Source organism: Alligator mississippiensis, unplaced genomic scaffold, assembly GCF_030867095.1.
Source record: "Alligator mississippiensis isolate rAllMis1 unplaced genomic scaffold, rAllMis1 scaffold_29, whole genome shotgun sequence".
Classification (NCBI taxonomy): domain Eukaryota; kingdom Metazoa; phylum Chordata; order Crocodylia; family Alligatoridae; genus Alligator; species Alligator mississippiensis.
The window spans coordinates 32,871-58,626 of NW_026775280.1; the positions used below are offsets into that span (position 1 = coordinate 32,871).

At 46.4% G+C, this 25,756-nt stretch overlaps 1 long non-coding RNA gene across 1 annotated transcript; it reads right to left on the reverse strand.

Moving 5' to 3' along the window:
* Positions 1–1,092: 1,092 nt before the first annotated feature.
* On the reverse strand, positions 1,093–23,820 carry LOC132246855 (uncharacterized). The gene is made up of 3 exons (XR_009458225.1): positions 23,762–23,820; positions 5,791–6,226; positions 1,093–1,899 (listed from the first exon to the last, which is right to left on the reverse strand). It is a non-coding gene; the product is annotated as an uncharacterized LOC132246855 (long non-coding RNA).
* Positions 23,821–25,756: the final 1,936 nt, after the last annotated feature.

Below are 25,756 nucleotides of genomic sequence, written 5' to 3' on the forward strand. Positions count from 1 at the left end.
TGGCGACTCATTGCTGTGATTCTGGGGTCCCTCTGTCTTGTTTTCCTTGCAATTTCAGGAGTCTTGGGTGTCCTATGTAAGTATTTCCCAGGAGTATAATGAGAAAAGATGTAGGTCACTGAAAGTGTAAAAAAGATCATTCTAAAAACCCTCTTTAGCAATGTCCGTGAGTGCACACGGTGACATTGTGGGTCATATTGTTGAAAACAATAGCTTTAATTGGGTGTTCAAAACCTGTTGCAAGTGAAGTTGTGATCTGAAGTTTGTGTGTGAATCACATACAAGACGCAATGTCTTTGAGAATGATTTATGACAATTTTTAGTTCAGTTGAGACTCCTAATGTCTCCAGTTAAATTGTGGTTAGAAACAACCCCAACAGAATTGGGATTTCATATCTATTGCTTTGGAGCAGTTATTCAAGCTTTCCTACTTTTCCCTAGTCAAAAGAAAATGACTTCTGATTTATTTTCCATATATCTAAGCTTAAAATCATGAGAAGATCTGGTCAGAAAATTCCAGTGATTAGGACATAAAGAAAATCAGCATGTATTCTGATAGCCTTAAAAATAAGAGATTTTTTTTGGGGGGGTGGGGGGGGGTTGAGAGGAGACTAGCATTTTTCACAATACTCTGGTTACTTTAACTTTAAAAGGTATGCACAATTCTTAGAAAAGTTATATTGCAACTAGCAACTGACTTAGAAGGTATACTTTACATTTTTTTAACCTTATACTGGATATGTCTATATGGCAGGCTAGATGCGCAGTAGACTAATTCTCTTGTGCATTACCACACCAGCCAAAACGCATGCTAATGCACTAATGTGCAATAGAATTATTCTACTGCAAATTAAGATCCGAGTTCAGCCATTCTGAAATTCACGTTAACTACATTTGAAGCAAAATCATGATCCCAAACTGTGACTTACCTTGGTTTTCTGGTCACTGAAGCTTGCTGAAATTTCTAAGCAAGAGAAAAAAGGTCTCAAATCAGTTTTCATCGGTACAAGTTATGAGAATGCCTGGCCAGGAAATATCCATGATAATGCTGAAAGAACTAGGAAAGACACTAGGAAAGAATTTTTTACCAAAGCATCTCTTTCTTAGAACACTTTCTGGTAGGGTTGAAAAATAGACATTTCTCTTTAAAAAAAAAACAAAAAAAACCCCCAAACATTTTGCATATTCACTGGTTCTTTTAATTGAAGAAAATACCCACAGATCTTAGCAACCTAAAGATACAAGCCATTTATGGACTTGAGTTTTGCCTAGTCCTGAAAAGATGTGTTTTCATATTACTATGGGTTTAAGTCTTCCAGAGTAACCTCCAAGTAGCAAATCAGACGAGGACCCTTCGTCAGCAAGAAGAAATCCTGAAAAATTGGACCCAATTGCATGAAGCTTTGGAAAGCTGCAGAGGGACAAGTAATGATCTCCAGACCCAGACATCAACCCTGAATGGTATTAGTGGTTATTTTCTGTCCTTTATAATAATACTTAATTAGTTCCCAGTGGCTCGTCAGTTCACTTCCTGAGTATCCACCAAACAGATCCTGGATTCAGTGATGCCCAGTTTAGCAACCCCTTTCCCACTAATGTTTCTCAGAAGAGTAAGATGAAATCTTCTCAGACTGTTGACAAATCCTGTTCCTCCTGGAACCATGTGGAACACAGTTCACCATCTTGTGCACCATGCACTCCAGCATCACAAGAAATCTCATCTTCCCAACAGGAATATGGACGCTTCCTGAGTCTGTCTTATTTTCTTTTCAAGCAAAGAACTCCAGCACTGTCTCAGATTGCTGGAAAAACCAGGAAAGGAAATTTTACCTCTTCATGGATAAAAAGAAAACCCAGCAGGCGTGTAAAAATTACTGCTCTTCTCGTAGTTCCAGACTGCTGAAAACAGAGAATGATGATGAACTGGTAGGATATTTTCTGTTCCTCTATTTTAGTAGATAGAAAATGTATGCATGTCAATGTCTGTGTGATGGGGATGTAAGATATGGACTAAAATGGATGTTCATGTTGCAGAGTAAGTCTGCTTTCAAAATAGCCCTGTGCTGTGTTCTGAAATAAGATGAAATTCCACGAGTGGACAGAGTTGCTTTAAGTCAGACTAAGAGCAAACTGGGTTGCTCGATTCCACTAATCTGGTTCGCGAAAATCCAGTCACCTTTTGCTATGGAGCTCTAGGTTTCACCTTCTGTACTGGAACCCTGAGAGGGAGAGTTTTTCTCTATGCACCCAAGATTTCGAGATAAGAGGTTTTTAGACCCAAAGGGGGGAATTCTGTTTCCTTCCTGATCATGTACATGTCCAAATGTGGTGTTCCTTATCACTGTTTTGGTCATGTAAGTGCCAAAAAAGCACCTAATACACAGGTTAGAAATTAGGGCTGTGCAAAGCTACAAGTGCTGATTCAATTCAGAGGAGATTTGATTCGATTCAGTGGATGAACCTCCAAATCCAAACTGAATCAGTGAAAAGGTCCAAATTGATTCGAAGCTCTTCAAATTGATTCAGAAAAGATTTAGAGAGCTTTGGTGATTCAGGCGGTCCCCACTTGCTGCAGCAGGCAGCTGGACCCAGACTCCATGCTGGTAAGTGGAGTGGGGGCTGGAGGAGGGGGGAGGGAACCATGGGGGGGCTCCCTGCCAGGCCCCATCCCCTGCCTGCTCCCCTAGCCCCCGAGTGCCCCTTGACTCCCACCTGCTGTCCCAGTGCCCCCCCCCCATGGCTGCCCCACTCGCCCCAACTCCCAGCTCTTTAAAAAAACCCCACCCAAACTCACCAGCTGCTTCAGCGGCCATCTGGGCTTCTGGGGGCTTATGGAAGAGTCCCCCCATGCAGCATGGAGCAGCAGGGATTGCCCCCCCACCTGGCAGCAGCTGGTGAGTGGGGGCTTTTTCACTTTTTAAAGGACCAGGAGCTGGGGCGGGTAGGGCAGCCATGGGAGGGGGCTGAGAGAGTAGGCGGGGGTCTGGGGGCTCATGGCATCACCCCCCCATCACAGCATGGAGTAACGGATGCAGCGGGGATCACCCCCACCTGACAGCAGCCGGTGAGTGGGGGCTTTTTCTTTTCTTGTTTTTTTTTAAAGAGCCAGGAGCTGGGAAAGCGGGCAAGGCAGCCATTGAGAGTGGGTGAGGGATGGGGCCAATTCGGAGATGCAGACAAATCTCCGAATCAGATTCAGCCAAATCAATTTGGGACAGTGATTTGAATCACTGAAAAGAATGACTGTCCCCTGAATCGGCTGAATCTGAAGCAAATACTAGCTGCTTTGCACAAGCCTGTAAATTTTATTTTGGCCATTTAGCTCTGCATACACTGAAAACAGAATATACAGCTTAGACTCATGGGTTCCCGTCTCTGGGTTGTGGAGAGAAATCCTCTTGTTTCTTTATAGTAGAAGCCAAGGTGATTATGAAATTCTGTGGACTTCTTCCCACTGGTACTCCATTGATTCCTCTCAACTATATCCATGGTTGTTCTCATGTTGCATTTGAGGGAGACAGTTGTATCACATCAAGCACTTCTCTCTGTAAAACTTGTGTCTGACCTGTTACAGGAAATACTGTGGACTTAGATACTTGAGGCACCACTCCTAGAGTGATAACATCTGTCTAAGGCCTGGTGGGAGTTGTTTTTGTCCTTTTGGCATCCAGAATCAGGAGTCTTCCCCCATGTGTGGGTACCTACACCTGTTTTTTGCAAGGTGCAGAGCAGACCTCATCAGTTTTCCTCTTAAAATGCACCCTCACCAGGAACACCAGTCTTGGAAGGGCATATCAAGCTCCTTCTTGTCCCTAAGTATCTTGCATGTAATAATAGTGAGTGAATGCAGTTATTGGATTTTATTCCCAAACAGAATTTTCTAAAACCACTGGCAAATTTTCACTGGATCGGACTCACCCGCAATGGAACTGGTACGAGCTGGGCATGGGAGGATGGCACAAGTTATTCTCCTAATCTGTAAGTCTCTGTCACATGATTTGAATTTATATCCTTGTGGTTGTTTCTTCATTTCTCACAGGATTTCAATTGTGGCCCTACTGCAGGCCAAAAAGGTCAGTCAATATGCCCTGGAATAGACCCATCTTTTCCTACTAGATCCAAGAATTCTCAGTATAGAATTATGAATATTTTTATTGTTACAATATGTCACCTAGAGGGCAGCATGCTTTGCAGGTTTTCAGATAAATCTGGATGAATAAACGCATTAAATAATTTAAATAAATGAACATGACTTGCCAGGTTGCACTTCTCTCTTATAGTACCAAAGCTTATCATTAAAAAAATAGATCATTTCTGAAAGTTAGTTGTGCTCTATTCCAAAGCTGAACATTTCATTAAACATAATGTTACCATTAGACCATTGTGAGTAAGAAAAGAAACATAAAAGGCACCCAAATGAATTGGGATGTAAATGGTGGAGGGTATGAAACAAGAAAGTATCTCAACTCAGCTACCATTTTCACAAAGAAGAATTTCCTCTTCACAAAAATTCATGTCTTCCAGTTCAGATAGATAGGAAAGTTCTTCTGACATATTCTATCAGTAAGTCAAGAATGCAGTTCCTAATACTCAGGGATATACATGCACCAGTCTGGTTTGGTTGATGTGACAAGTTTCTCTCCAACTCAGGGTTCCAGTACAGAAGGCGAAACCTGGAGCATCCTGTGCAGCTCTATCTGCACAAGGAATTTCTTCCTATACCTGTACTAGCAAGTGGCGCTGCCTGTGTGAGAAGATGGCTGCTTAGCTGAGTTTATTGCATCTGCACAAAGAACAGTGCATCTAGGAGAAACACATACCAAGAGAAATCCCTGCCCTTGGAATCGGTTAAGCAGAGGAGCTTCAGCCAGTAAAATACAGCTCTTTGGGATGTTCCCTGGTGAACAGATTACCAGTGCTCAATGTGAGGTTGCCAGGTTGCACCATCCTGGCCTGATAGGATTTTATTTTGCATTGCAAACCTGTTAAAAGTCAATAAATTCTTTGTAGTTTCAACAGATAGAGCATTTATTGTATGGGGTCATGTTTTCCAGAAAACAGTGTTTGCCTCAAGGTGCTCACCAGCTGATTTCAAAGCAAACATGCAGCAGAAAAGGTGGCAAAGAAAGAGTGGAATGGGAGATGGAGGAGAAGGGTTATATAACAGGTCACCCTCCCCAGCGCCATCTTTTGCGTTATCCTCACCTATGTGGGCCACCCTTGCAGTCCCCTTCAGGTTTCCTGTGTCCCACTTTCTACTCGCCTGCCATGTCTTGAAGGGTCTTTCTCTAGTTAGGCCTCCCTGTCTAAACCCGCCAGATAGGTTTTGACTCTGAGGCTCTAGCTCCTTGGTCTTGGGGCTCATGGCCCTCTTTTTTGCCCCAATCTGGAGCCCAGCCTCCCTGGCCCAGAGGCCCATCCACCAGCCCCCATAGCCAGGGGGCTGCAAGTTAAAAGCCAGGTAGCAGCCGTGAGCCTCCACTGTCCCAGTCCAAAAAAACCACACACAGTTGCACCCTAGGGGAACCCAGCCACTTTGGCCTTTTATGACTGCGCCCTTTCTGGCGCTGGGGCCTGTGCACCCCAAATACTGCACCTTCTCTGACGCCGGGGCCTGTGCGCCCCAAACACTGCACCCATGCTGTAGTGGGCCCCCAATGAGGCCTCCTCCTTCCCCAATAGCCTCACTCAAAGCACCAGTTGTTAATCAATCAAAACTTATAAACAGTCTGCCCATGGGCTATAACCGCCACCAAAAATATAATTAAAGAAGGCAGCATGCCAGCTTACATTTTCTCAGGGGTTTGTGCTTCTGCTCCCATTCATCTGCTATGATCCTTCTTCTGGGGCTGCCACCACTTCTCTGTGAGTCCTCAGTAGTTCCCCTCCTGCATCGGCTGGACTGCTCACCAAACCTCTCCATGGAGCTCTTATAGGCACTCCTTCCCCTTTGGCTGCTGCCCCTACTGCTGCCCAGCCAGGGTTTTTATAGTTTTGGCCTTCCCGCTTCCGGTCACCTGAATAGCTGGCCAGGCTCAGCTTTTAACCCCCACCTGGCCAGTATGCTGCATCCAGAAAGTTCTGGTCTTAAAGGGACCTACCTGCCTTCTGGTAACAGGGCTAGGGTTCCCTGTTACAGGTTACAATTGCTGAAGCTTACAGAGCTACTGCCTATGAGATGCTCACCATTTTGGATACAAGGAGGAGTGAGCTTGTCCCTCTAGATCTGAAAGCACGAGAGGAAAAGAATGAGGGATACAATCTAGACATTCAGGCAAGTACTGAACTAGGGTTTAGAGGCAGTGATTCAAAATGATCCAGACTGACCCAGGTCCAATGGCTGCAATATCACCTCGGACTTAGATTCTTTCAATGCCTCTATTATGGTCTAAAGATATTCCAAGACTTTTTGATTAATGTTTTGTGGTAACCTTGGCAGCAACTCAGTTTTAGCACCCAGGGCTTTTTGTACATGTGATGGGAGTTTAGTCCTCCAAGTTAAAAACCCATTGTTTCAATTTAGGGGCTTTCGTCACTTTTATAGTGAGGGACCCAAGTCTTTTTTTTTTTTTTTTTTGCAGAGCCTGCCCGTGTCTCTCACATCTCGGGGGGAGAGCTGCCGACAGACCAAGTGGCCCCAGAGCTCCGGGGGGCCCCCGTCCTTCCCTCTATAGTGGCAGTACCCCCTGGGGCCACCTGGGTGGGCTGTTACTGGGCAGGTGCCACCTATGGAGTGCTGCCACCATGAATGGAAGTTCTGGGGTCCCCCCCAGCTCAAGGCCCGCTGACAGCTCACCCTCCACTGTAGGAGAGGTGGGCAGGATCTGTGGAAAAAAACTGTTGAATGCACCAAGCCATGCATCCCTTTAGCTACAGGGGGGCATGGTCCTTTGTTCTGCAGTGGGGGTGCCCTCCCAGGGCCACCCAGGTGAGGTGCTAGCTGTGCAGGTGCTACCCCAGCTCTCAGGCAGCACCTGGTGGATCCAACTCTTCCCTGAGCCTGCACACTGGAGTCCCACCAGGTGTTGATCCCCACGCAGACTTGGGAAAGAGTTAGATCCACCAGGTGCTAACTGTGAGCTGGGGCAACTCAGGGGCTGCATGGCCTGGTGGCAGGTCACATGGGCAAGCTCCACTGTGGAAAAAAAAAAAAGCGGCAAGGGACCTGATCCTTTTTTTTCCCACAGAGCCTACCCACCTCTCCTGCAGCCGAAGGGTGAACTAAGCTGTGGGGAGGCCCCAGAACTTCTCTCTACAGTGGTGCCTCCCATGGCCACCGAGGTGGGTGGCTAGTGGCCAGGTGCTGCCCCAGCCTGATCCAATGAGCCTGAGCTAAAGCAGCACACTCCTACTAGCAGCCTGCTCAGGCAGCCCCCAGGGGTGCTGCTGCTCTGGAAGGAAGGACCAAGGACCTCTGCATCTCAGGGGCTGCTTGGCCCACCAGCAGCTCACCCTTGGCTGTGGGAGACATGGGCAGGCTCCATGGAAAAAAAAAAAAGGATTGGACTCCCTCACCACTTCTGCCTTCAGCCTACCCCTCCCATGGTAGAGGGCAAGCTGTCAAAGGCTGAAAAATTACAAATAGCTACATTGCAAACTAAACTATATGCGGATGTGGTTTAGTTTGCAATGTAGCAATCTCATTTAAATTGTAAAAAACCTCCGCAAGTGTACAGCGTAACGCAACTAAACAGTAAAAATAGCCAATTCTTGTTGCATGTACAAGTGTCCCAGGTACCTAAAACCTACCTTAGTCCCTGATCCATTTTCCACCAGCAGAAGTCTCCTAAATTACTCAAGAAGCTGTGAGTTCAGCACAACATGAAGCATTTGCTGTCATTCTCACCCCAGAGCTTGCTTCTGGTCATTATCTTACTGGAGGTGACCATGGTTCCCACCTTTTGCACAATACCTGGGTGGATCATTCCAAATCAAACCTCCATCTCACACCTCCCAGGAAAAGCCCTAACAACCAGGCTACAAATTAAACTAAGTAAAGACATCTTGCAACTTCTGCTGAGGCTGGGCCAGAGGCAGCCAAGAATTTGAGGGTCCTGAATAAAGTGGGAGAGTGAGGAAGAGTAGAGTTCTCAACACAGCCTGTTGGGACACTGAGGACATGGTACGCCTCAGTACCCTGGTCCTCAGTACAGCACTGGACTGCTATAGAAGTCCCAGTTGTGGCTGCCATGTGGTGTCAAGTTTTAGTGTCTTCCTTGTAGGTTAGCCTTGGGTAGGGGGGATGGTAAATTACAAGTTTGGCTTTAGGATTTCATGTCTGCCCTACCCTATTTTGTAAACCCTTCTCAATTTTCATCTAATGCCATTCCCACCTTGAATCAAATATAGAAACATTAGGGCAGGGGTAAGGGTGCCAGACGCCTGGTATCTCTTCCTCTCAGAGGAGCATCCTCCTCCCTGAGGTACAAGACTGTGCTTTCACCTATGGACTGTTCTCCTAACACTGTGACTGTTTCCCTCCTCACTGCCTTGTGGCTGAACTTCCATAGGAGGAATGAGGTTGTTCTGGGTCCTACATGGTGATTCTGATCTTTGTTGGGAATGTGGTGATGTGAGTTCAGAGCCCTGGGATGTTCAGGACCAAGAAAGCATCTGCCCCATTTTTGGAGTAATTGCTCTTCACTGCTCAACTACTGGACTAAGAAGGAGTGGACCTTTCTCCTCTTCTGTTGCTCTCAGGACCGGCTGGGTTCTTGCATGATGTAGTTCTGTAAGAACATGGGGATCCCAGTTTCCTGAGAGGTTGGGATCAGTGAAGGCTACCTATTGATAGGAGACCTGGGTATCTTTGCAGTATGAAGTGGACATATCCATGGGGCCACTATAGGTTGCTCAGCAAGAGAATAGGGCAGGATAATGTCCATCCTTTCTACAAGGGTGGATAATTCATGGTAGAGAAATTAGAATATATTTGCCTATAACATTTTTAATAACAATTTTACACAACTCCCAATCTGCCCTCCAGCCTGGCTCCCATATATTCCCTAACACGTTCCTCAGAAGTTTCCTCTTTCCATTGGCATCCAACATTCCTCTGCACAAACACTCCCCAATGTCCCCCTCCTGCCTTGCCCTTAAATTTCTTCATGCCTATGCAGGCAGCCTTCCCTCCTGTGGCCTATCTCTTTTGGGTAGTTGGAGAAGGTTTTGAAACAGTAAGAATTCAGGATAAAGAAAACCTCTTCCTGTTGTTATTCATGTTGGAATCTGCCAGAGGAGGCTGATGCACAATTTTTTCAATGTATTTTCATTAACTTATGTAAGAATCATTATTTCTTTAAACGTTATGACACAGTCTGATGCCAACCCTGAGGGTTGTGTTGTGCTCTCTTGATGTGGCAATCTAATGCTCAACATTGTGAAGTCACAAACATGTCATTCTTTTTTACATGAACTCGCACAGAACTTTTTTTTCCAACATAGCTGCCATCTTCCTCTGCTCCCCATGAGGGTGAAATCATGAGCAGATGCCCCCTTTCAGCATAACTATTCTTGCCTAACACTGTGTCAGCCACACACTGTCAGTTCCAGCAAGAGGGCCATTATTCTGGGGATATGGTAACACCCATGGTCAAATGCCCACCCTGGAAGCACTCGAGGTCAGTTCAAAAATCCCAAGAAACTCCACACCTTACACTCTTTAAAACAAACTTGTAATTAGCAGCCAATCTCACACTGTTCTCAAGTGGGAGAGGGGACTGGCTCCTGCTTGTTGAAGTTTTAGCTTTGGCCATGCTACTTGGTCCCTACAAGAACAATGAGAATGGAAAGCTTGGTTCAAAATGGTCTTCTGATCAGTGGAGCAGAAACTCCCCTCCTGATGCTCTTTCATTTTAACTAAAGACTGTTAAAATCAAGTAGCAGTTAAGTCCCTGGAGGCAAGGAACAGAACCCAGGGAACTCAAAGGGTGGATGGAGTAAGCTACAGGCAATGCTTTGCCTTTGGTCTGCACTTTACTGGGAGCTACTCATATGGTGAAGAAGCAGGTGCCCTTGGGCAATCGGGTTACATGGCAGGAAGGCCCTTTTCCTCTTCCTTGCCTCTACACAGTTTCCCTTGAAGAGTTCAATATACACCCAGCAACACTTTTTTGTAACAGGGAGAAAAAGAACCTACAATAACCACTGTAAGAACAAAAAATTGCACATATGCAGATCTGTCAGCACCATTTAGGTACATAAAGGTGAAATTGTATTGACCTTTAGCTATCAACAAATCTCGGGTTAAATGAGAAGTTGCAATTCTGCAAATAAGAAAATAGGTAAGCTGCAAAGTTGGGACAACAATCATGTGAGGAATAAGATACAAAGAGGTAAGAATTGAATGGATTCTCTAAGCAAAGAAGAACAAATGAAACCACTGGACTTTAAAACTCCATAGCACAATTGGCTCAGGATTGAGTACCAGTTCCTTGTTGGACTATTCCAAAAATAACTACATGAAATTGAATGTTTCCTATGTGGTTTAGCCAGCAGACTTGTGAGCAAATATCTCTAATTCTCCCCTCACTCTCTTTGACAGTGAGATTACATGTTCTCTTTTCCCTTGGGAATTCCAGTGTACAACAGAGGTAGAACAAGAAAGTCAGGAATCACTCAAAAACTGCATACTCAGCCAAAGGACCACAAGACAAGATTGAAGGTATCACAGTCCACTGTTAATGAGGATGGCCATGTCCAGTAGTAATTATATAATTGAAAAAGAGAGTTGGGAATATTTTCTTAGGTTTTGCAAAGGAGATGCCACAGGTTTGAACAGGGGTGTTTCAGTCTGAGATCAGTAGAGGTGCTTTGTTGGTTATCATCAAGGATGGGCTTTGGACATTTGGGACCAAAGTAAGTCTATGCATTAAGTGGACATAGATGCTTAAGTGCAGTTCTAGTCAAGCCTGCTTGAGGAACTGACAGACTCCTAGTACATAACTCCCTGTTGCTTTTCCATAACCTAGCCTTAACCATAAGATGATTGTTGTCATCAAAAGAGATGCCACCGTGAGTTCTTGGAGACTTAAATATAGTGAAACAGAATCACACTATGGAGCATAACAGAACACTGCAGAACAGCTTTGCTTCTTTAAAGCAGGGGATAGTTAGCCTGGGCAGCAGCCTCCCATACTAATACTCCTTGATAAAACCAGAACATATTAGTTAATACCTTCACATTAGAGTCATGAATAATATTGGCTTTATATTAGCATGAAAGAACTGCAATGGTAAGAAAATGATAGGTTGTAAAAGAAAAATTAATATATTCGGAGATATTAAAAAGGCCACTTTTAACTATTTACAAATCTCAAAACATAGTCCATCAAAAAACACACAAAAACAGTTTGCATATCACAAGGTGGCAGGTAAGATTAGCACCCCTCCCTGCTTACTTTACAAGAAGGGGAAAATTTCTCTCACAGCGAGTGCTAGAACAACATTATCTTTAGATATGAAGGCTGAAAATGGTGAATATTAGTAAGATCAATGTAAGCAACAACTTTCCCTTGCCAGTACCTATGTTTAGAGGTTTTTTCATTTGTCTTGTTTTATACTATTGTGGCTGGCTAGTGAACAGCAGTGTCTGCATACATTCCTGTACCCCAGCAGGACTGGCTGGCCTGCTCTTTATTGTCCCATGACCTATGTCAGTTAGGAAAAGTGACATTAAACCTTTGACTTTTCCCAGAGGTAAAAGATAAAGTGGTAAACAACTAAGATAAGACATTTGATACATAGGGATTCTTCCTGGATGAACTCTTCAGGTAATGACTTTGTGTGAGCCTCTCATGTTTATTCTTTCCTCTTACTGCTAGACTATCCAGCTCATGACCTGTAGTTCCTTATAGAAATACTTGGGGGCTTGTGCTTATAAAAGCAAGAATCTACAATATCCTACATGAGTATTAGTGGAAAATGAATTTCAGCATGATCTAAGTGAAAACTTTTTTAGCTGAGATCTTGTTACACATTACACTGTGAGCCGCCCAAACGTTGGGTGTTAGTGCTAGCTCGAGTTGGCAGCGGTCACAAGTTCAGACTGGCAGGGGCCTGGAGGACAGACAGTTAAGAATCCCACCCTGCCCTCCCATTTCAGTCTTCCCCACTCCTTCCCAAGAGTTCCCCTGGTTCCCTACCCCAAGGGCTACCAACCACCCCTCCCTGCTTACTTCTGGCTGCCCATACCATCTGTCCCTGGGAGCTGGCAGGAAAGGGTTTACCTGCCTGACCAGACTCCACCACCAGCACTGCAAGGCTGCTGGCCTTCCTGAGACTGAGCAGAGCCTAGAGAAAAGCAACAGTAGTAGTGGCATCTGGGCAGGCAGGTTATCCTTTCCTGTCTGCTCCTTCCCAGACAGAGGGTGCAGGCAGCCACAACTAAGGAGGAGGAAGCTGGGGGGCCATGAGTGGGGACCTGGGAGCTGGGAAGGGTGGGTGGAGAGGGCACTGGGCCCAATAATGTCCAGCAGTAGGGATGGTGGGTGGGGGGTTGTTTACACTAAGGTGTAGCCTAGAGTGGATAACACTAATAAGGGATAAATTCTGCCTTGGAGTGGCATAACTTTCAGCCCCCTAACAAGCGCTTAAAACTAGTTTGAGGGGTTAACGTACAGACAATCCTGATGTTAAGAGCTCCCAGACCCACCCCAAATTACTGTGTAACAAGGCCCTAGTTCTTCCATAAATAGGATAGACAAATTTAAATGAACATGGGGAACAAGGTCATGGTTGGTGTGGCTCTGATCAGGGTCTGGGGTGGATGCCACTGTAAAATGGTAAATACTTTGTGTTTTTGTGAATTTGAGGTTCCACCTTTCCAGTGAATTATTAAGAGTTTATTTGCATCATCACAATGCAATCCTACTGATGTCACAGAAAAGACTCAAGTGATACCACGAACAGGCAACTTTCCACCTGGGTTTTCCAAAGGCTTTTCCTCCAGATTGGACTATTGCTTGCCCTCTTTCCCTACTTCTAGATGGCAGGGCTGCAGGTGGCTGTGCCAGCTAAGGAATTTTTCTGTCCCTTTCAAGCTTCATTCTGAAGGATTCTAAATTAATACTGTATTGTTTTGCATACAGCACACCTGTGTATACAGTACACACCTTGATATTGAAGGGGAGCCTGAAGGAAAAAGATCTTCCATTGAGATGAGAGAGTGGCAGCGGCTAGGGAGCCAAACCTGGTCCCAAGGTTGCTGTCAGGACTGCATGCAGGATGGGGCCAGAAATCACTTCCCTTGGCAAAAAAAAAACACTTAGGTATTTAGTGGTTCAGGAAGCTCCTCCTTTTTGTCTGCTGCAAGAGAAGATGACTTTTGTCTTTTCAGGCTTCATCCTATGGCTGCGTTTATGGACTCTGAGAAGCTCTGTTATTTGAATCCATCCTGTTATGCAGTGGCCTTGTTGAGATAGGGGTAGCAATACTGAACTTAATATTCAGGTGAGACTGCATTATTGATTTATAACATGGCTTGGTCAGATTCTTTCTGCTATTCACCTCCCCTCTCCATGTGCTTTTGAACATCTGGTTAGTTCTACAATTAGCAGGAGTGTGCACTGAGTTTTCCATAGCCATACCTATTGTCCTTTCCTGAGATGAAAGAGTTAGCTTAGATTCTTAGAAAAATGTTACTCTACAATATTCATTGCCTTCATTTATTAAAGCCACCTTTTCTATTCCATGTTGTTGCCCATGTACTTAGTCTGTTTGGTCTCTGAAGTTCTCCAGTAAAGTGAAAAGGAAAGTTATGGAGCTGGGATCAGTGTTCTGTTATAACCTTCATTGTGATGTCTGTCTCAAGTTAGAACCCAAACAGCTGACTATTGATTAATATAAGGTGGAAATAGGCTGCTGCCAGTAACAATCTTTGTCTCCTTTCTTTCTGCATTTCTAAATAACTTTGAGTCCTCTTGGTTTCCATCACCTTCAAAAAACCCTGGTTGACATCTTGGAAACTGTCCCCTGGTGATGCAATACAAATAGACAAGCTTTGTTCTCAGAAAGCTGCATTGCTATGGGCTACCTGTACCAGGAGGGCATCCACCATTTCCAAATCATGGGATTCTCCCACATGGTCTAAGACTGACACTGCCTGAAGTCTCTCTAGTTCTGCACCTGATGCTATTTGCAAGGTTTCCAATCCTTGTTGCCAGAAAGACAATCCATCCCATTACACAGCAGGGGTGTGCAAACACACCAGCCATGGCATACATCAGCTTGTACCACACCCACCAATGCAGATGCATGTTGAGTCTCCCGTGTTTTCATTCTCAAGGTGGAAAATGCAGCTGTTGCTCAGATAATTGGATACTTCATGAAGAGACGTGTTATCTTTTTAGTAATGAAAAGAAGACATGGGAAGAAAGTAGAAAATACTGCTCCACCCAGGACTCTAGCCTGCTGAGCATAAACAAGAAGAAAGAATGGGTAACCCAGTTTGTTCCTCTGTTCTTTTCTTTCACTATGATGGCGAAGTGGGAGATGGTCCCAAAGGGCATGATGGAGTTGGCAGAGTGAGATGATCCTCTGAGCTGCCCTGGGCTGCATTTTGTGCCTAGCCCACAAGGGAGACTGACCAGGCTTTTACACAAGAAAGGGACTGAATGCAAACTGTAGGGGTTCTTACAGCCTGGGTGATACATCAAAGTCCTGAGGTCAGGGGTGAGTGCTCTGCCCTGTACATTGCAAGCTTGGAGTCCATATCACTGGACCTCTGACCTGGCACAATTGTGAACCAGTTTCATAATCAGCAACATTCCTGAAATGTGGTAAGTGCTAGCATTATGTCTTTCCTTACCCTCTCATGTCTCTCAATGGCTAGTGTTTTTGTTGAATATGAGAACCTGCTGGCTTGTCCAAAGTATGTTGTTAGTAGAATGAGAACAAGAAAGAGCATGAAAAGTCACCATGTGTACACCCTGGCATACTGCTGCTAGCCATGACACATGAGCCTCTTTCTCTTGCCTGGTATACAGATATCTGCCAGTGGGGGTGAAGTTCAGTCATTTGATTTGATTCCCATGCAGGATTTCATAGCATCGCTTGGGTACCATCATTGGATTGGACTGTCCCGTAGGAATGCCACTAACAAGATATCCTGGGAGGACAGCACAGCTTATCACACTGACCCATAAGTCACTGATGCAGCTAGAAGGTGGCTGCTTATGTTACATACCAGCATGTACTTCTTAAAGAATACATCCCATGGTTTATTTAACAGGAAGGAAAGGATGCATTTATGTTATAAGTTCAATTGCCCAGGCCTTAGTCCATATCTTAGGCATCGTCTTCCACTCTGCTTGTTGCCTTAAAGAATGGCAAACACACATCTTTGTAATGTGTCATGGTCTTAATTTGAAGACTGAATCACAAGAATGAAGAAGGAGAAGACCCACCATATTGTGTTAATGGGTTTCCAAGGATTTAAGCAGAGTGCAACAGTTTCCAATTTAGGCACCTAGTAAGTAGGATATACACGATGAAATACTGAAATATAGTAACATTTATCTCACGAACAAAATGAAATATTCTCTTGGAGTTCCAAAGATCATGTTAAAGCTTTCTTACAGCTAAACACTAAGATATGGGACAGGGGAGATAGGATTAAACCTTGCTGAAGCCAGGTGTAATGTCCAACCTTCATTCAAGAGAAATGTCAATATGCGACTGTTCTCTTTCATGTAGTGCATCAAAAGAGTTCAGACCATGGTTCATGGGGATTACAAAGCAGTCTGACATCTCTTAGGATCATAGGAAAGTCAGGATGGAAGGGACTTCATGAGGTCATCCAGTCCAGCTCACTGCTCAAGGCATGATCATCCCAGCTAAGTGTCTGTCCAACCGGCTCTTGCAAGTTTTCAGAGATGGACATTCCACAACCACTCTAGGGAGCCTGTTTCAATGCCTGACCAACCTCATAGTCAGCAAGTGTCCCCTTATCTCAAATTTAATTTCCTCTGCTGCGACGCTACCGTGCAGTAGTAATGAGCTACTGTGCAGTACCTCACTGCTGCTGCTCAGTAGCTTCTAAAAAATGACCAAGTGAGGACAGGACTGTACAGTAATGCCAGTTACTGTGCAGTCATTCAGTACTTGGTTAAGCAAACACTAGTGAAAAAGGCATTATGTATTTCAGCCTTCTCTGCATCATCCGTAAGTAGATTGGCTCCTTCATTCCATAAGTGATCTATGATTTCTTTGATCTTCCTCTTATTTCTGGCATGCTTATAGAATCCCTTTTTGTTGTCTCTTATGGATTGCATCTCAAATTGTACCACTGTCTTTCTAATTTTCTCCTATGCTCCTGTGCCATACTCCCATAATCTTCCTGAGAAACCTGGCAAAGTTTCTGCTTTTTGTAGGAGTCCTTTTTGAGTGTTTACTCATTTGAAGAGATCACTGTCTAGTTAGACAGAACTCCCATTTCACTTCCCATTTTACTGAATTGAGATAGCTTGCACCTGCACCCTTAACACGGCCTCCTTAAATTACAGCCAGCTCTCCTGGACTTTATTTCCCCTTAGGCATGCCTCCTAGGGCACCATGTCCACTCTGAGTTTGATAATGTGGAGAAATCAACCTCTCTGCCAGCCTGTAGGCCTAGAGCCCAAACCCTCCCCATCTCATCACAAACTCTGGCTGCTGGATTCACCAGGTCTCCTGGTAACAGGGTTGTATATCCCATAGGGAGTGGGGAGCACTCTCTTTGTTTAAAGCTCCCATCACTGCAGGTCATGTGACTAGTCCCCTCACCGGGGAAGGTGATATCATTTGGAAGCACCAGTCAGCAGCCAGTGGGTCGGCTTCTGGTAGGAACTTAGTGATGAGGTCACACCAGGGGTATAAAACAGCCTTTCTTTGGGGAAGCAGAGGTCAGACATGTTGTGGAACTTAATGGACACATTTGGGAACATCAAGCAAGCATACAGTCTCTGGAGCAATTCTAGACTCCAGATGAACATGTAAGTAATTTACCTGAAACTGAACCAGTGACAGTGTTCCAGAAGTGTGTCAAAAGGCTACCAAGCCACTTCTGTTTGCTCAGGGTATTCTTTTAATACCTCTCCGACTTGTACCTCTCCCCAAGCCTACCCTCTCTACCCAATAAAGCTATGCGCTATAACAAGCTTTATGGTACATGCTTGAGAGGGATTGGGCACACCTTTTTTTCCCTTGGCTCAGCTGGCTAAGAAAGGCTACTTTCAGTGCTTCAGGTTAAAGGAAGCACCCCAAGATCTCACAGTGGGTCATGCGCCCTCAAGGTCTACAAGGCCTGTGTACCCTGGGAGCACAGGGCCCGAGCAATGACCAGACCCCAAGTGGTGGCGGCGGTTACCCCAGGTTTGCGGGTGTGGTCCAGGAAGGGGGCAGCCAGTCATAGGCACCCCAGGGGAGACCCTCAGAGCTTGGTACGTGGTTGGGCATAGTGAGACAGGTGGCTCAGTGCAGGAGCACCCCCTACTGGCCTGCCACAGATAAAGTCTGCTTTTATGAACTACAGCATTTTCATTTTTTCTGCTCTCCTTCTTTCCTTCTCTGAGGATCATAAATTCTATCAGTTCATGGTCACTGTGATCCAAGTTACCCTGCATTTTCACTTCACTTTTACTCCACTTCCTCAATCAATTCCTCTGTGTTTAGAGTAGCAAGTTAAGAAAAGCTTCCCTGCTAGGCTTTTCCACCACCACCTGTACCAAAAAGCTATTCCCAACACACTCCAAGAACTTGCTGGACTGCCTGTGAATTGCTGCGTTTTCTTCCCCGCATGTGTCACAAAAATTTAAGTCCCCCATGAAGACCAGGTCCTGAGATTTGGAAACTTCCATCAGTTGTGAGATCCCACTGAAGATAAAGGTAGAATCTGTAGTTTGGTGCTGGCAATGCATTCATCCTAAAATATCCATCATCTAAGTATCAGACTGTCAAGAAATGCATTCTTGTGCGTTTTTCCCCCAAATGATGACTATCCTGAGAATAAGAATATATGGTAAAAATGTAGGGACCTTAAAAATGCTCTGAAGGGTCAGCATGTCATTTTTACTCCCCATGACAGGCCAACTAAAGGTAACACTTCTGTGTCTTTTAAGATATTGCTGTGCATACAGGAAAGGTCAACTTATATTTAATCTAAAACTGCTTCAGTGCAGTTTAAATTCTTCTGCTTCATACCCTGCCCTGTGTTGCAGGAGAAAATATTTTTTTTCTCCATGATCTTTATGGGACCCTTTTAGTTAATGCTGCCTAAGGAAGCTGTGGATTCTCCATCATTACAGCAATTCAAATGTCTCGAATGGCTTTGGAATAGCAAATCCTGTACACATGCAGAAGATAGGACTCAGTAGCCTTTGGGATTCCTTCTAGCCCCATGAGTCTATAGCTCTTCACTGTGTATCTTGATCAGAATGTGAGAGAGTTTGATATTTTGACTTGATGAATATCAAGTCACTGGCGTCTTTTATGACCAAGTAATTTCATGTTAGTGACATAAGGGAAATTCCTAGTAAGATGGGAAACAGTCTCAAAACAAACACACCTGACCTGAAATTAGGAATGATAGTTTTGCAAACTAGCATGAAAGAAAAATTAGTAATGTAACTAAGGAAGTGAGGAGGGGCAACCAGGGCAGCAGTCCTGGGTGCTGCCTTTTTGGGGGGGGGGGGGGGGGGGGAGTAAAAACAGTTGCTGCCACTGATGTGCCTGAATGCACAGCTGCCAATGGAACTGTGGGAGCAGCACCACCCTTTGTATTGTGGCTACCTGGACATGGAGCTGCCTTGCTATGCCTCTGCAGGAAGTCAAGGTTTCTGGCTGTGAGTAGGCAAACCTCAAATGTTTTGCCACAAGGAATCCCTTGGTGGTTAGGTAAGTGTTTTGGATCAGTGTCTGGGAGTGAAGCTAGATTTTCAGCAATGGAAGTACTAGAATCTACGTTTATGTCAGTTCTGACAGGTCACCACACGCATGACTGCAGGCAAGAAGCAGTACCACATTACACACTGAACTACAGAACATTGCCAGGGATGTTTAGTGCCAGACTTTGCACTAGAGCTACTCTGAAGAACTATTATTGTCCCACAGTCAACAATCACTTACTCTTCTCACTTACCACAAATGTATGTTTTTTTCTTTTATGAATCTTTAGGGGGCATTGAAAATTACATGAATTAAATTAACTGAGTGCCAGGGGTAATCATGTTATCTTCTAAGGTTGGCCAAATATGGATATGTGACAGGGCTCACAGTGAAATGACCTGTCATGGGCCACATGCTAGAAAGAAATGTAAAAGAGACTTCTAGCCATGAGAAAATTAGCTGTCCCTTGAAGCAAGAGCTGAAAAAATGAAGCCTTCATCCAGAACATGGTACACAGAAGTATGGTACAGTGCAAGGAGATTTTTGGGAACCTGAGTATAAATTGAATGTTCTGGAATTGACTGACATGTGAGTGAGAGAGTGAGAAGACGAAAGCCAGGGACAGAAAGAGAAAGGTCTATAGCAGACCCCAGAAGGTGCTGAAGAGCTTTCTGGTAAAATGTTAAACTGAAAAAAGTAACAATACTGGCTCCTGCCCTCCGATTCCTCCCATGTTCAGGGAAATAGGGTTCTATGTATTCTGTGTAAATTCTTTGTAAATGTCCAAGAATCATTTGAATAAATACCTGACTTTGTTCTGCTTCACTTCCTAACAAAGAAGACCCCCAAATATTCACTCTCTGTTCAACTCCAAAGGGATAACTACAGAAATACAGACATCCATAAATTTTGAGCACACACTATTCCAAAAGTGTAAAATAGGAAAGGATAGTACTAAGATTAGCTTGATAGGCCCAGACAATTAGTTTACTAGATAACATTTTCTGAGAAATGACATCAACACTCAGATTAATCCTGAGATTTTGACTGCGGAGTGCAGTAATACTGTGTGGGTGATTTGTTTATTTCCTTCCCAGGTTTCCAGAGAAGACAGCTGTACTTGAAGGAAAGTCTTGTGCTCTCTTTAATGAGAGAATCACCTTCATCTTCAAATGCAGAGTCTGCTCGCTTTATTTGTGAGGAAATGGTTGTCCAATGAACCCTTTGCTTCGGCAGCAGATGGACCAGAGCATCCAGGAAAAATGAATTCAAGAATATTTCAAAGACAAGAGGACATCACTGCCCTTATTCTTGTGCTACCCACAAAACAGAGGAGCTGTAACATCAGAGGAGGAACCATGACCATGGGGAATCTTTCCAGCTAGTTAGAGCCCTCCCATGACTGTCTGTTATAACAGATGTGTTTTCCATTCTTATTTATTTATTTTAACTGAAAAATTCAGCAAAAAACACTTTGCAATTAATAAAAATTTACTACCCGTTTCCTAGAAAATGGTCTTGGTCTGTAGGTGTTTCAGTCTAAATTCGATAGCATCACAATAATGTAGCGTGATAAAGCAACAAAATAGAGGAATAAGAAGGAAAGATAAGAAAATATTCTCTGAGGTAGGAACATGTGGCAGTCACCATTTTGGTGACTGGGGATTGACTAGGTCTTATAAGCATACACTGAGTGCACTTACGGAAGTTAGATTTTTGTGCAATTAGGCCCCTGGATGCCCTCTACAGCCATGGCATAACGAACATTCACAGCTGCATAGCATTTTTAAAATAGCCAGTTGCATGGAAAATATAGCCTGCTTTAAATCAGCTATTAGATGAAGGCCCTCTAGGACAGAGTACCTATGGAAAATTCTGCACAAGTTCCCCGAGAGGATTATCTGCACATGGTTCTACCTGTATTCCATGTACATTTGTGGGGCTGAGCTAGTGCTGGCTTAGGCCAGCCCCACCCCTGGGTCTGACATGGAGGAGAAAGAGTGTTCTCCATGCACAGCAGGAGAGGGAGGGGGAGAGGAAAGGGGGCTATGGGAAGGTACCTCTATCAACTGGCTCATGGTAGGAGCTGGGGCAGGGAACAGGATCCAAGGCCCCATGCCACATGGGCCAGCCTGGCTACCTCTGCTGGGGTCTTGGGTGGGAGCTGGCCATGCCCATGAGGTGAGGGCTCAGATTACCCCTCTCTGCCCCAGCTCCCAGGGCAGCAGTGAGGTCTCAGGTCCCACCCCCACCACCTCACTTCCCTAGCTCCCATTTTGAAAGGAGCCCTGTCTGCTGTGCTAGAAGCTGGGGCAGTGGGGGCAGGAAATCCAAGCCCCCATGCCACCCAGGCGTGGCTAGGGCTCAGATCCCACCCCCTGCCTCACCTGCTGGCACAACCATTTTGAAAGAAAGCCTGGCTGCCAAACTGGGAACTGGGGTAAGTTGGGGGTGGAATCCAGGTCCCCAGTCCACATGGATCCATCCAGGGCTTGGATCTCCACCAATGCCTCAGGTCCTGGCAGATTCCTCCCCACACCCCACCCCAGCTCCAGGGATGGCCATATTAACAGCAACCCTAGCTGCCACATCAGGAGCTGGGGCAGGGGGTTGAATCTGAGCCCCCACACCATATGCACCCAACCTGGATATCCCTACTGGGGTTTTGGGCAGGAGCCAGCCCATGCCTGCAATGTAGGGGGAGCTTGAATTAGTCCCACACCCTAGCCCCTGGGGCAGTGGCTAGGTCTTGGATCCCTGCCCTCTCCCCATATGCCAGCTCCCAGAGTGACTATTTAACAGCAGCTCTGGCTGCCACACTGGGCTGGGGTGGGGCGGTTGAATCTGAGCCTGCACTCCACATGGGCACAAGCTGGCTACCCTGGAGACTACAGCTTATAATATACAGTACTTTTTTATGCTGGGTCTTCTTTGTCCTTTGTCTCCTCTGCTGCTGGGAAGCCTTCTGGCATTTCAGTTCTGTGTAGATCACCACCTCATTCAGTTCCAGTGGGGTATAGTGTGGAAACACTCATTCACATGCAGTGCTCTGGCATGGTATGTGCATTTAAATTGAAACCATATGGCAGTGAAACTAATTACAGCACATCTCACATCATAATATATACTAGGGCTGTCCAAGTAGTGGCCTGCAGAGCCAGCATACAGCCCACAGACTGTACCTGGCCTGTGAGCAATTAATATGCAGCCTGTGGCCTGTAGCCTATTCAATGGCGGAAATGCGGGTGGCAGCATGTGGCCCATATGATGTACAGCCCCCTCCACTCCCAGTCACTGTTTACCTAGGACAGTTCCCAAGGCCAGATCCTGCCTCAGCCTTGCCCCACTTCTGTTTGTCCCAACCATAAAGGGTGCATGTTGGGGCAACAGAAGCACCGTAGAGCTGCTCTGGCTGGATACTACATTCTGAACCGTTTGGCTTTGCTCAGTCAGATTTCTGTGCTCTACAGGCTCAGTGAGCTGATTTATAATGAGCTTGGCTTTCCCAGGTATGTGGACTAGGGCAATACTGGGATATGCAGGTTTCAGTGCAGTATTTCTCTTTTAGTCCTACAGGGCAGGTCATAAGAAGTAGCATTGCTTTGGGGCTGTAGGGTCAGATAGAAGGTGTGTGCATGCGCGCGCACGTGTTCATAGCAGGGAAAGTATGTTTGTGTCTGTGTGTCCATATGCAGAGAGTGAGTGAAAGTAGAGTGTGTGCCTATGTGTATATGTTTGGCCATAGTAGGGGAAATGGGGGACACATGCCCTCTTCTCCCTGCCCCCACCCCAGCAGGGTCCCCCCAGGCTCCCCCACCAGCACTTCTCCTCCTACTGCCCAGCTCCCATGGGCGGGCGGGGGGCAGGGCTTCCAATTTTGTCTTTGCCCAGGACCCCAGTACGCCTTAATCTGCTTCTGTTTACATTTCAAAGAGGGCAATTAGCACCTTCTCAGGCCAACCTCCCTCTGTTTGTACTCCCAGGGGCAGGAGACACTGAGAGGGACTTGTTCCTTCCCAATAAAGGAGGCAAGCAGACAGACACACAGGGGGAAAAAAAATGCAGCTTTGTTGCACCTGAGATTTGTAAGGAACACACACAAGTAATGGAAGCAGCATTGTAACAGGGGCCTCCTCAGGGAGGATCTCTGTGGCCCACCCACCTGTTCTTGGGTCAACCACCCACCTTCTCATCCACCACGCCTTGATGTTAATTGATTCATTAATTGATGTCACTCAAGCAGGAGGCTGCCCATTTTGGTGCTCCGATGCCAGGGGGCGCTCTCTGCAGCTCTTTTCCTCCCCAGTACCGCAGCCCAAGCCTCGCAGATGGCATCTTGATGTTTACATAATCACTGGCCCCACACTGGGCCCCCAAATCCTCTTAACAGGACACCTCTATGATCCCTCCAATCAGACAGCCTCTCCACCTTCATTCAGGCTACTAGCCCCATGAAACCATTTTCCCCTCTCGGGTGTGGTCCCCCCGGGACCTCCGGCTACCAGCCCTGGCCCACCTTCAGGCCAGTTGGGACCCCAGACCCCAGGCTCTTGGGCATCCCTCACGGTGGGCCCCTGACCTTTTTGACCCTCCCGGTCCTGGCCCCAGCATGGGCTAGTCAAGGGTACTCTCTTGGTCAGGTCAGGTCTCTAGCCCCTCACTCTCTCCCAGGGTCCACCCTCTGGGCCCTTCACAAATACAGGGTTACCCACCCAGTGCTGGGAGCAAGGGGTTAAGGCACCCCAACCCACCTTTCACCAGGGTGGTAACTGGCCTGGCATTTCCTGGGGGCTCCCGCACCACAGAGCCCCACCAGGCCACCCACTCCCAGCAGGGAGCAGTTTTAGGTCATGCCCAGGACCAGGAGCCTCCTTAACATTCCCTACAGCTCCTCCATTACCTCCAGTTGATCTCAGCAGCCCTTCAGCCAGATGATGTTGCTGCCTAGCCTCCAGCAGCCAAACTGCCCTGTTTATATAGGCAGCCCTTGCCTCCAAAATGGCTGCCCTCATCAGGCACCTGGTGGCTGCCAGCTCCAGGCCCTTAAAGTGGCAGGCACACACAGTGCCCTGCCATAAGAGTATTGTACAATGGGTTACTTGGGCTTCTTTCCCATTCATACCCCGCTTTCCCCTCGGCTGCCCCTTGCTGCCTGGTTCTCAGTCTCTCCAGAAGCATGTTTGCTCTGACAGTTCAGGGAAGCTGGTTTACATTGCTCAGGGACAAACCTTGACCAGTTCAGAAATTTGCCATTCCATTTCCTCTCCTGCGCACAGGCCTGCATCTGGCTGGCATTCCATGCATACACCTTATGAAGGAGCCTTTCTACACAGTGTGGGAACTGTGGCCATATTTCTCCCCGAGGTACTGCCTGAGGAAATTCTCTGCCCCACCCACCATTTTATAGAGCAAGTTAAAGGGTAGCACACTCACCCAAGATGGAAGGACCAGGATTCAATTATGTTCTGCAGCTGACGGATTTATAACCCACATCACTACATCCAAAGAGGGTGCCCTAGCCAGCAGGCTGTAGATGGGGGTCAGCCTCTTCCTAGCCCCTTCTACTGAAGCTGCCCTTAGAGATAGCATAAATAGACACTCTTTAGGCCTGTCACCTAACAGCTGAAACATCCATCATGGTGGCACCTAAGTCCTTCTGTACATGTAGCCCTATGCCCCTAGGAGAGCAAAATCTAAAGTGTATGGCACTGACACCTTGGCCACAGTATGTGGGAGTCAGGACAGCTCTGAGCACTATTGGTATTGGATTTATGACCCAGTTACCTTGTTCCAGGCAGACCCAAACCCTCAGACTGACAACGACTTCTCCATTCAATAGTAGGCTAATTTTATTGATGCACAATGATAGCAGATAAGAAAAATGTAGGCAAGGCAAACAAAACACACACCCCCCTCCTCCTGCCAATTCTATATCTATCAGTCCTAGGGCTGTCACAGAAGGAAGTTACATCTGAATAGTAGGGCTGTGTGAAGCTTTGGGTGGTGATTCGTTTCGGAGATTTGGCCCGATTTGGTGGCCGAATCTCTGAATCTGAATCGAATCAGGGGACCAATTTAAAGGTCCGAAATGATTCAAAACTCTCTGAATCTTCAGCAATGATTCAGGGAACGTTGATGATTAAGGCAGTCCCCAGTGGTTGCAGCAGGGAGCTGCAGCCACTCTGAGCTGATAAGTAGTAGGAGCGGGGAAGGAGGGGTTGGGGGAGGGTACCATGGGGGGACCCCTGCCAACCCCCTCTTCCCCGGCCCATTCCCCCAGCTCCCCCCGACCCCCGCCCACTCCCCCAGCCCCATCATGGTTGCCCCCCACTGCCCCATGCTGCATGGGGGGCTCTGCAAGAGCCCCCTTGACCCCCCCCACTCCCCCGGCACCCCCACGGCTGCCCCACCTGCTGGGGCTCAGCCCTTTAAGAAAAAAAAAAGTGGAGAAAAGCCCTGGGACTCACCACTCCTGGTGCAGCCTTGGGGCTTTGGGGGCTCCTGCAGAGCCCCCACATGGTGTGGGGCAGTAGTGGTGAGTCCCAGGGTTTCTTCAGGCCTTTTTTTTCTTAAAGGGCTGGAGCTGGCTCATGCAGGGCACCCATGAGGGGGTTGGGGGAGCAGGGGAGGGGGTTCAGGGGCTCATGCAGAGCTCCCCTGTAGCATGGGGCAGCAGCGATTGCCCCCACCCAGCAGCACCTGCTGAGCTGGGGCTTTTTTTTCCCCAAGTGCTGGGTGCTGGGGCGGGCCAAATCTGAATCTGAAGCGAATACTAGCCACTTTGCACAGGTCTACTAAATAGTATGCAAACTTCACCCTGAGGTTCTTTCTTGAATATTATATTTCAGCAGCCTGGAGGTCCAGGGCCTAGCCTGTAGCCCCGCTCCCAGTGGGG